Source organism: Heloderma suspectum, chromosome 2 (genome assembly GCF_057233095.1).
Source record: "Heloderma suspectum isolate Gila_16-S chromosome 2, 16-S_ref, whole genome shotgun sequence".
NCBI lineage: Eukaryota > Metazoa > Chordata > Lepidosauria > Squamata > Helodermatidae > Heloderma > Heloderma suspectum.
The window spans coordinates 47,621,635-47,632,949 of record NC_139459.1 but is presented as its reverse complement, the minus strand read 5'-3'; positions in this window follow the sequence as shown (position 1 = coordinate 47,632,949).

Genomic DNA, 11,315 nt, shown 5'->3' with positions numbered 1-11,315 from the left:
TATATAGGTGTTTTCTGCAGAATTCTAATGCCTGAATGATTCAGTGATTAAGAAACATGTTGGAAATAGACATGACAGTGAGTGACACTGTACATTTTATACTATTGTGTATTTATGACATACTTTCATTAGATAAGTATTAAGGCTATTCATAGAATATTTTTAAAAATTAACCATTCACGGCTCAGCCTGCCATATGCACAGCTATAAAAATGCATGCTCCTTTGAGGATACTCCGGTGTATGAATACTTAGTGCAGAAAAAAATGAATGCAAACTATGACTAGGAACATATTATTACATATATTAGCATGGCAAAACTCTATGAAGCTGCACTAATGTAAACAGCCATTAGATCACTCCTTCATAACCTGATTCTAATTACCATTAGTTGGCAATACAAGTATCAATTCACACAACCATTTTGGTCATGGTGAGAAACTTATTTGAGGTATGGGGGCCCAGATTTTTCCTGTGGTGTAGTCCTGTATACATTCTACAGACTCAGAGTCAAACTACACATTAAACTCCCCTCCCTTTCTGCTTCCTGACTCCCCCGCCCCATGTGGGGGGTTAAGAAAAAAAATATCTACTGGCTTCAATTGAGGCTTTGTTCTTTGTTTTTTTTAATCCCTGCATCTGTGTGTGTGGGGGGGGGGGTTGGGGAAGCAAATGACTGGAAGAGGTTTAATCCTTCCCTCCTGGTGGGCACTGGTCCCAAACCAAACCAGGGCCATGTGCACTTACTCTCAAGTAAGACTGTAAGCAAGAGGCGGCAGCTAAAAGCTATGATTTCTCTACTATGAATTTTATCCAATTCTGACAACAACAAGTTATAGCTGTTTGTTGATTTCTGATGACAGTCATTATGAGACATGATGATATGGATTTCGAAATTAGGATTTGGACCTGAGACAAAGTGAACGTTCTCTGAATTCAGCCCAAGCCCAATTGGGCTATTTTCCAAATCACCAAATCTGGGTCTAAAACTAATCTTGTGATTTGTGCATGACCCTAGTAGGATGTTCCTAGCCCTGAACCATCAGTCAGTTGATTCTGGGGATCTGAATCATAATATCAATTTACACATGAAGAAACTAATATGGTGCACCCTTCTTGTGTGACTGTACCAGATTATAAAGTTGCTTGCATGAAGGTTAAAGCCTCTGATAAATGCCCCATATGCTGATCCCCAGGGCTACAAGTTGCAACGTTTCAATACAGGAAAGAGTTCCCAGGAAGTAACATGGGTCTGTCCACCCATCATTGGCTGGCCATTGGCTCTCCTTCCTGCTCGGTGGCTGCTCACAGTTCAGCTTGAAGAGCGCTCCATGTTACACTCTCATATGCAAAGCTAACATATATTGGGGAGGGCTTCTAGTTTAGGGCATGGCACATGGTTTAAAGGCTGTGGTGGTGATTTCCTATAGGCAACTACCTCTGTGAAGTCTGTGTTAGTACAGTCATGGGTTGGGAGAGCTTCACTGCTTTAGTTTTGTCATGTTCAGCTAGCACAGTTCAGCTGTGCTGCTCCACCTGCCCTCCCTGGAGGGGCTACATAAGCTGGCTGGCTGAGGTGGCCTGGGAGAGCCAGGGCCTGCAGGAGAGGCCACCACCATCACCGGGGAAGAGGCGCGCCAGCTGCTGCTGGGCTGGTGGCAGCGGCGGCGGCTACCGCCACCACCGCCGCCGCCACCACCACCTGGCCTTCTCTGTGGACTCCAGCCTGGCATTATTTTTAAGGGGATTTTTAATTGTTTTGTGTGTGTGTGTGTGTGTGTGTTTTCCTTTTCCTGGGGGATTTTGTTGTGGTTTTAGGGGTGGGTAGCCTGCCTGATAGGCAGGAGCGAGGGGGCATGTGTCCACCTGATGGAGGCAGTGGGGGGAGTGTTGGGGGCCAGAAGATACCGAGGCTGGGCGGCAGGCGCTGGCGGAGCACTAGGGGTAGGCCATGCCAGGTAAGGGGAACAAGGGAGAGATGTGTAGTATCTGTCCCCTGCTCCGGGCCTGTCCAGAGCCAAAGGATGGCTGGGGGAGGCGTGACCCCATCTTCTGGCCTTCGTTTGCTGCTCTGCAATGCTAGGTCTGTTACCCAGAAAACCTCCCTCATCCATGACATGATCCTGGATGAGGGTGCAGACCTGGCATGTATTACGGAGACCTGGCTGGCCGAGGTTGCTGCTCCAACCCTTGCAGCCATGTGTCCAGCTGGATTTTCGTATGCACAGCAGCCGAGGGCTGGGGATCGGGGAGGGGGAGTGGCTGTTATCTACCGAGAGTCCTTGGTCTTCACCAGATGCCCTCTCCGGGAGACCAAGGTTGCTGAGTGCATGTACTGGAGGTTGGGCCCGAAGGGCAGTCTGGGGATTCTGCTCGTGTACCGTCCACCCCGCTGCACGACTGACTCCCTGGCCGAGGTGCTTGAGGTGGTCTCTGATGTACGTGTACAGTCCCCTAACTTACTGGTGTTGGGGGACTTCAACGTACATTCGGAGGCCATTCTCACAGGAGCACCTCGGGACTTCATGGAGACCATGGCCTCCTGGGAGCTGCACCATATTCTAACTGGGTCCACCCATGTAGCCGGTCATGCACTAGACCTTGTGTTTGTTTCTGGAGAAGTGGGGAGTGATCTGGAAGTCGGGGGTGTATCCACCACCACCTTGTCATGGTCAGATCACTATCTGGTGACGTTTGACTTCTTAGTTCCACAACCCCTCCGCAGGGGTGGAGGACCCATTAAAATGGTCCGCCCCAGGCGTCTTATGGATCCGAATGGATTCCTGAACGCGCTTGGGGATTCTCTGGGGCATGCCAACAGCCACTCGGTCGAGACCCTGGTGGGTGGCTGGAATGCCGCAATCACTGGGGCATTAGATCAGGTGGCTCCGAAACGCCCTCTCCCCCTGAACAGGGCTCGGACTGCACCATGGTTCAATCCGCAGTTACGAGCTCTGAAACAGGAGGTGAGACGGCTAGAGCGCCGGTGGTGGAAGTCTCGCTCCAAAGACGATCAGACACGGGCTAGAGCTGTATCTTCAGCCTATCACGTGGCGGTGAAGGCAGCAAAAAAGGAATATTATGCTGCCTCCATCATGTCTGCAGAGTGCTGTCCCAGGAGGCTGTTCCAAGTGGTCCGGAGCCTGGTCGGTCCTGTGGCTCCAGAACCACTGGAACATTCTAAGGCCTCCTGTGAGGCCTTGGCAAGGCACTTTGCAGATAAAATTGATCAGATTAGGTGTGTTACTCCGCACGCTGTGGATACAGTTAGTGAGCAAGAGGCGGCCTGTGGCAAACCAGTTTTGTGGGATCGGTTCCAGCTTCTTCCTCCTGATGAAGTGGACAAGGTGCTTTCATCGGTACGGCCGACCACCTGCTTACTTGATCCTTGCCCATCTTGGCTCATTATGAGCTGCAGAGAGAGACTGGGTGAGGGGATCAAGGTGGTGGTGAACGCCTCCCTTGAGGAGGGAGTGATGCCATCAGCCCTCAAGGAGGCAGTGATAAGACCGCTCTTAAAGAAGCCCTCCTTGGATCCTCAAGTTTTGAACAACTTTCGCCCAGTCTCAAATCTGCCATTTTTGGGCAAGGTGATTGAGCAGGTGGTGGCGGTGCAGTTGAAGGCACACTTGGAAGAAACTGATTATCTAGACCCATTTCAGTCGGGCTTCAGGCCTGGGCATGGGACAGAAACGGCCTTGGTCACCTTGGTAGATGATATGATGAGGGCTCTGGATAGGGGTGAATGCTCCTTCCTTGTTCTCCTCGACCTCTCAGCGGCTTTCGATACCGTTGACCACGGTATCCTCCTGGACCGCCTGGAGGGGTTGGGCATTGGGGACACCGTATTGCGGTGGTTCTGGTCCTTCCTCTCCGGCAGGTACCAGAGGGTAGCACTGGGAGAGGAGGTTTCGGACCCGTGGCCACTTACTTGTGGGGTGCCACAGGGTTCCATCCTCTCCCCGATGCTATTTAACATCTATGTGAAGCCTCTGGGGGCTATCATCAGGAGGTTTGGGGTGCAGTGTCATCAATATGCGGATGACACGCAGCTCTACCTCTCGTTTAAATCTTCACCAAGGTTGGCCGTAGAATCCCTGTCCAAATGTCTGGAGACGGTGAGTGGCTGGATGGGGAGGAATAGGCTGAAGCTGAACCCTGACAAGACCGAGGTACTTTTGGTGGGAGACAAGAGGAGGCTGGGGGATGTTGACCTGGTGTTGAATGGGGTACGGCTACCCTTGAAAGACCAGGTCCGCAGCCCGGGGGTCATTTTGGACTCCCAGCTGTCCATGGAGGCTCAGGTGTCAGCTGTGAGCCGGACAGCGCTGTATCAACTCCATCTTATATGGTGGCTGCGCCCCTTCCTTCCCGACCATCTGCTCCCATCGGTAGTACATGCCCTGGTCTCCTCTTGTTTAGACTACTGTAATGCGCTCTACGTGGGGTTACCCTTGAAGACGGTTCGGAAACTGCAGCTGGTACAGAACGCGGCGGCTCACCTGATTAAAGGCAGCCGCCAGCGAGATCACATCACTCCAGTGCTGAAGGAGTTGCACTGGTTACCAGTTGTTTTCCGGGCCAAATTCAAGGTGTTGGTTTTGACCTTTAAAACCCTATATGGTTCCGGCCCAGCCTATCTTAAGGAGCGCCTCCAGCAGCACCAGACAGGCCGCTTAACAAGATCAGCCTCGGATGGCCTTCTCTCTGTCCCATCAGCCAGGACAGCTAGACTGGTGGGGACGAGGGAGAGGGCCTTTTCTGTGGTGGCCCCCACTCTGTGGAACTCCCTCCCTAGGGAACTCCGTCATGCCCCCTCTTTAATGAGCTTCCGTTGTGCATTAAAAATGCTGTTGTTCAGGCAGGCATTTGGGGTGTGTTAGGGTATTTTAGAAAATGTTTTTATTGTGGAATTTTATTGTTTTAAACTGTTTTTATTGTATGTTGTACATCGCCCAGAGTGGCTGGGTGACCAGCCAGATGGGCGATTAATAAATTTAATAATAAATAAAAAAATAAATGTTTGAATTGACTCAATGTCTGCTCCCTAAAATCTACAGAAAAGCCTGTTTTGATCTAGTTTACTGTGAATTTAATGCCCTAACCGCAACAGCATTCACAAGAGTTCCAGTTGTTTTCAACTGAAACTGTTTTGACATAACCATTCATGCCTCCTCAAAGTAATAATTTAGTTGAAGTCATTATAATGCATATTGACTACAGGGCAAGGCTCTTTACATAACATGCTTATTACAACAGCTTACACTTGATTTGCCCTAAATTACAGTCCTGTGATAATAATGCATTAGGAGATTAATACTTTAACATATTTTTGAATGGCTATAAATGCTATAAATTCTGATGCACCACCTCCAGTTGTTCCTTAATAAATGATATCCCCATAGAATTTCCCAGGAAATATGAGTTAATTAAATTGAGCTCCCAGTTTAATTAACATGATGATAATTCATCACTGCTCAGTAATTTTATTCTTTTTCATGTATTTTTTTTTCCTTATCTAATATATAAGCAAGATTTTCTATTTGGAAGCTGCCCAAAGTCCAGTGAAAGCAGAAATGTTAAGGTTCCATATTTGGGAGTACTTGCTTTATTATCTGCCCGTGTGGCTATGCTTAGATGGCTTGACAATCTGGGAAAGGAGGAGAGGCAGGGCACAGATCTTTGCCAATGCTGGCCCTCCTAACAGGGGTGTAGTGCTCTGGGGTCGCATCGATGCTTTGCTCCTGCACTTTTATTGGAGCTGGCTCCCAGGCAGGTTGCAGTCTGCTGCTGCTGCTGCTGCTGCAGGGCAGACGCGGCCGGAGGAGGAGGCAGCAGAGGAAGGGGATGCGAGCGACTGGCAGCTGCCTCTTGCCTACCACGCAGAGCCGGCCAGACAAAGGGAGTGAGAGAGGGAGCCTGAGGGAGCTCTGCAACCTTCTCATGGTTCCCCCTATTCTCCTCCTCAGCTCTCGGCTTCCCTACCTTCCAGCCCCTGAGCAGCCACCACACCTTGCAACTCGACCATCCCCAGCCAGCCCCTCAACTTCCTGACCCTTTTCCCACCCTGCTGCCAGTCCCCACTCCAGGCCTGCCCGCCCGCCCAGCACTGCCTTCGTCGTCCTGCAGCACCGGCCACCCGTTCAGGGCTTCTGCTGCTGGCCCTGGCAGGAGCGGGGGGGGGGGGTGCCGCCACCATTGTCTGTTGCTCGTGCTTATACGTGGGGTTTGCTGTGTGTGGGTGAGGGATTCTAGTGGGCTTGATGTGCAGACTTTAGCATGTTTTAGCACCATGCAGTGTAAAATTTTCACCTGCTGTTTGTTTGCACATCAAGTTTGTCCTTCAAGGCACAGGAGGGGGCCTGAGGTTGGATCCAACCCCTCTGGTTGACAGTAGCATCTTAAGTTTGTTTACTTGGAAGTAAGTCCCAATGTGTTCAGTGGAGTTTATGTTGGAGGGACTAGGGCTATGAGTCACTTGACCTGAACTTGAACGGTTAATATGAGTAAGGTGGGAGGAAATGAGAGCCCTCTTCTGCCTTTTCCTTGTCTCCTCCCTCTACTTTCCTATCCTTTTCCTTCTTCCTCCTGCAAGTGATGCTGACCTCAGCCAGCTTATCTTGAGATGCAAGTTTGTTATATCTCCAGTAGAAGTCTGTTCCTAACCTATCACTTGAGTCTGTTTTGTCTACATCCATGGCTACTGACGGGGGGGGGGGTTGTGGGGGCTGATTCGGACTTCAGTTCATTCCCCTAATGAGTGTAGTTATGCTTGTAGCCTTGTCGGGCAATCCCACCTGTCTATTCAGAAGTAAGTACCATTATGTTAAATGGAATTTACTCCCAAATAAGTGTGTATAGGATTGCAGCCTTAAAGGAGTTGTGGGTCACCACAGACTAAGCTCCATTTATTTTAATGGGGCATTGCTTCACACCTGGTTGCAATGGCTCTTCATAGTAATAATTAATAATAAATATACTATGATGATGATGATTTTTCTTGAATTAAAAAGGACTAACCTTTTTAGTCCACACTGGAGGCATTCCAGATGAAGCTGGACAGCCACCTGTCAGGGATGCTTTGATTTTGATTCCTGCATTGAGCAGGGGGTTGGACTCGATGGTCTTATAGGCCCCTTCCAACCCTACTGTTCTATGATTCTATGATTAACCAAATAATATTTTCTAGCAAGTTGCTGGACATGAGTGTGTGTGTGTGTGTTTTCTTTTCAAATGGAAGAATTTTAATTTTCAGAATTGTAATAATTCTGAATTAGGGTGACCAGACACTCCAAACAAAGTGACTGAAAGCTCATTTGTATTGTATAATCTTACAAGGTTGTATAATTTTAGAACGGGGTGTGGCTGTGAAGGGACCCTGCACTTCTGAATTTGCCACTACACTACTGTCTCCTAAATTATGGCAAGAAGAGATCGAGAAAGCTGCAAACTGAGAATGGCTTTAGGTATGAAGTTTCCATGCAGGAAGAAAAGTCAAGAGTTGGCATGGTCAGGCCCTGCCAAAGACCCACACCCCAGCAGGGGTCCACTGACAAGCGCTCCCTGGGCTTGTTCCTCCTGTTCACCATTGCAACCTGCATGTTCACCTGTCTTCTCATTCTGGCCAAGGCAATGGTAGTGGTGAGAAGGAGCAGCAGATGCCACTGTCTGCTTGCTCGCTGGCTCTCTGCCTGTCAAGCAAACTAGTGGTAGCAATGAGGAGAAAGAGAATGAAGGGCAGCAGCAGCTGACAATGGGGGTGAGAAGGCAGACTCACTGAGGGAGGGGCACACTGAGGGTGTCTCGCCCAAGGGCCCTCAAAAACCTGGAGCCAGCCCTACTTCCTGTTTCTCCTCAACAATATCTTAGCTCAAAGACTGCTTTCTCACATCTCCCATTTGGGAGATACATAATAAACAAAGCTGCCCTCAGCTATATACATTTGTTTACAATTTACAGCCTGCCCTAGCTATGGCTTGGCAAGACAATACATTGCTTTTATCTCTTTCATCCTCACAACAACCATGAGGTATATCACTGTTATTTCCATTGTTACAGCTTTGGAGCTGACGCTGAGGGCCAAGTGACGTATTTAGAAAATGCACATGGCACAGCCCTCCTGGGATGGCGCCATTTCAAAATGCAAATGGGACAGAATGGCAAGATTCTAGCTGCCTAGCCTTTTTGGTGGGTATTTTTTTTATGTGGGGACGTATTCAAACATGTGACACCCCCCCCCCACAAGCTGCATACTGAAGTGGTACAGCTTTTTCTAAACAGGTTCATAAGATAGCGGAAAGTGAATAGCTTAAGTCCAACCTAGGCCCTGGCACTCCCAAAAATGCTAACTTGGAGCAAGAAAAAGCAGTTTCACTATTGGGACACAAGTTTTTATTCATATATGGTTGTTGTTGTTCAGTCGTTAAGTCGTGTCTGACTCTTCGTGACCCCATGGACCATAGCATGCCAAGCCTTCCTGACCTCCGCTCTTTCCCAGAGTGTGCTCAAATTCATATTCATTGCATCGGTGATGCTATCTAGCCATCTCATCCTCTGCCGTCCCCTTCTCCTTTTGCCTTCAATCAAAATATTGTTTGATTGAATATTGTAAACAATCACAATATTGTTCTTTACAGCATCGGACTTTCTTTTCACCACCAGACACATCCACAGCTGAGTGTCCTTTCGGCTTTGGCCCAGCCACTTCACTCTTTCTGGCGCTACTTGGAAATTCCCTCTGCTCTTCCCCAGTAGTATATTGGACACCTTCCGACCTGAGGGGCTCATCTTCTGGCGTCATATCTTTTAGCCTTGTGATACGTTCCATGGGGTTTTCTTGGCAAGAATACTGGAGTGGGTTGCCATTTCCTTCTCCAGTGGACTACATTTTGTCAGAACTCTCTGCCATGACCTGTCCATCTTGGGTGGCCCTGCACAGCATAGCTTATGGCTTCACTGAGTTGCGCAAGCCCCTTCGTCACAAAAGGCAGTGATCCATGAAGGGGTCATATATGGTAGCAACTAACTAAAAAATGTACAATCAATTCTGGTAAATTAGCCCTTTGCAGAAAGGAGTTCAAGCTGTAATTGTTGATAAAAATATTCATAGCATATGTTCCTTTCTTCTGTTATTACCAGAGATGGCATGAGTCAAGTCAGCATGGTGACTCATGCATTGATTGCTTCCACAAACAAAGGGCCCTTGCAAAACTCCCATCAGAAGGAACATGCAATATGGTCAGCACTTAATGTTACTGGAGATCTAGTTTGAGCAGGAAACAGAGGATAGTTTCTCTAGGTTGGCAACTGAATGAGCAATCCTATGCATGTTTAGACAAAGTCCAACAACCCCCAGCAGTATCTAAACGTGCGTAAGATTGCATCATGAAAGGGGCATGTTTGGCACAGGGGCAGCCAGTGACTGGTACCTACCATCATAAACTTTTGTTTTCCAGAACAAATTAGCAATTTTGTAATGTTTAATATAATACAGTTACTATGTAATAACATAAAGGTATGTGATGTTATGGCACAATGTTGGCACAATGAGATAAAGTGCTTTAAAAGGATATGTTTAAATTCAGTCAACAAATATTAAACTGCAACAAATTCCTGTAAAATGGAAAGTACTATCAATAATAGATGCATGGCTTAAAAAGCTACAGAATTCTCTGTTAATTATAAGATTAATCTCAAGTAAATCTCAGGGGGGGTGGTGGCAAAAAGAAATCTTTCATAAAAATGGCATTTATTAATTAACTATTGAAATATAAGGCATTTTAGTTCAAGTATATTAACATTTGCATAATTTTGTGACAACAAAATCTTTCTTGTGTTGCCAGGTTGCAAGCCAGTTTACTAGGGACAGACAAATCTGTTAAATGTCTCCTCGATCCCTTGCATTTACCTTGAAACACACCAGTCAAGCCTGCTTGACCTTCCCCAAATTCTTTTGGTCCATCCTCCTCCTACAGGGCATAAACTCCTATTTGCTACTGCAGGTGGGGAAGGAAAACATATGAAAGGCTCAGGGGAGAAATAAGTGGAAGCAGCCATGGCAGCTACCTTGTCCCCCATTTGATCAGTACATTCAAAGATACATAACCTCTGGATTGCAGCCTTTTCTTTCAGTATAGTTTCTAATTCAAAATAACTTGCTGCTCTGAAATGGATTCTGCTTAAGGAATGATAGCTAGCAGGAATGCAGCTGCTTTGCAATATGTAATGTCAAGATATTCCCCACCATCATATGTTAACAGTACACCACCACCACCACCTACTGGATACTAATGGAAGCGCCAAGACATCTGAAGGTAGAAGAAAGAACCACGTCTAACATAACAACCAAATTGGACAAAATATACTTGTTCCTTCACAGCACATTCAGTAACTGGATAGTAAAAAGCTGACTGCGTTTATAAACCCTTTGGCTGTGCTGTTTTTATTATATATATATTTTAATTGGTTTTACTGGTATATATTTAGTATACTACCGTTTTTATGTTGTTTGTAAACTGGTCTGTTCTAAAAGGTAAGGTGTAAATCCGTTGAACAAGTATTACCCATTGTATGTGCATAGTAGATACTCTGGACAGTGCCCACTATTGGTGCTGTGCTTCCACTGTTTCTGTTGCACCAGAGGGACCCACCGCTAGGAATTGCTCCCTAAAGCAACCTCAGAAATGAACTGAAACACTCGCTTACAGAACAGAACAGGTCAGCGGAGCTCCCTCTTGCGAGCTCAACTTGTTTCCGGTTGTTTTGGAACCACTAGCTTCCTGTTGCACTAGTAGTGGGTCTTGCTGGCACGCAGGCAGCTTTGGATACTGCCCTCTTTGTCTACCCGCAAGTGCATGAATGTACATACACAAAGCTATGCAGTCATTTAACATAGCATAGGAATGTCGGTTTATTGCTGAGACAAACAATCCCCTTGATTTTGAATTAATTAATATAGGGTAACTTCCAACTATGAGTATGTAACAATTAAAATACGTTGGAATCACAGCTCTACATATCACAATGCTTTGAATACACTGGGGAAAATCCACTCATGTAATCAATTATTTTTTAACAGTGCTGAATGTGAATATAAAGGGACATTTAGGGAGCAATCCTATGGCCACTAGACACTGTCTAGAGGGCCATAGGATTGTTCGGTTTCTGGGAACTGAGGTCAGAGCCAAGGCTCCAATTTCGGCTCCCAGAAACCACACTCCTCACCCCTCGTAGCCAGCACAGTTCTCTCCTTGCTGGCTATGTCTCCAAACTCAGAAACAGAGTGCAGAGATGGGGAAAAAAGGGCAGGCCTGGAGG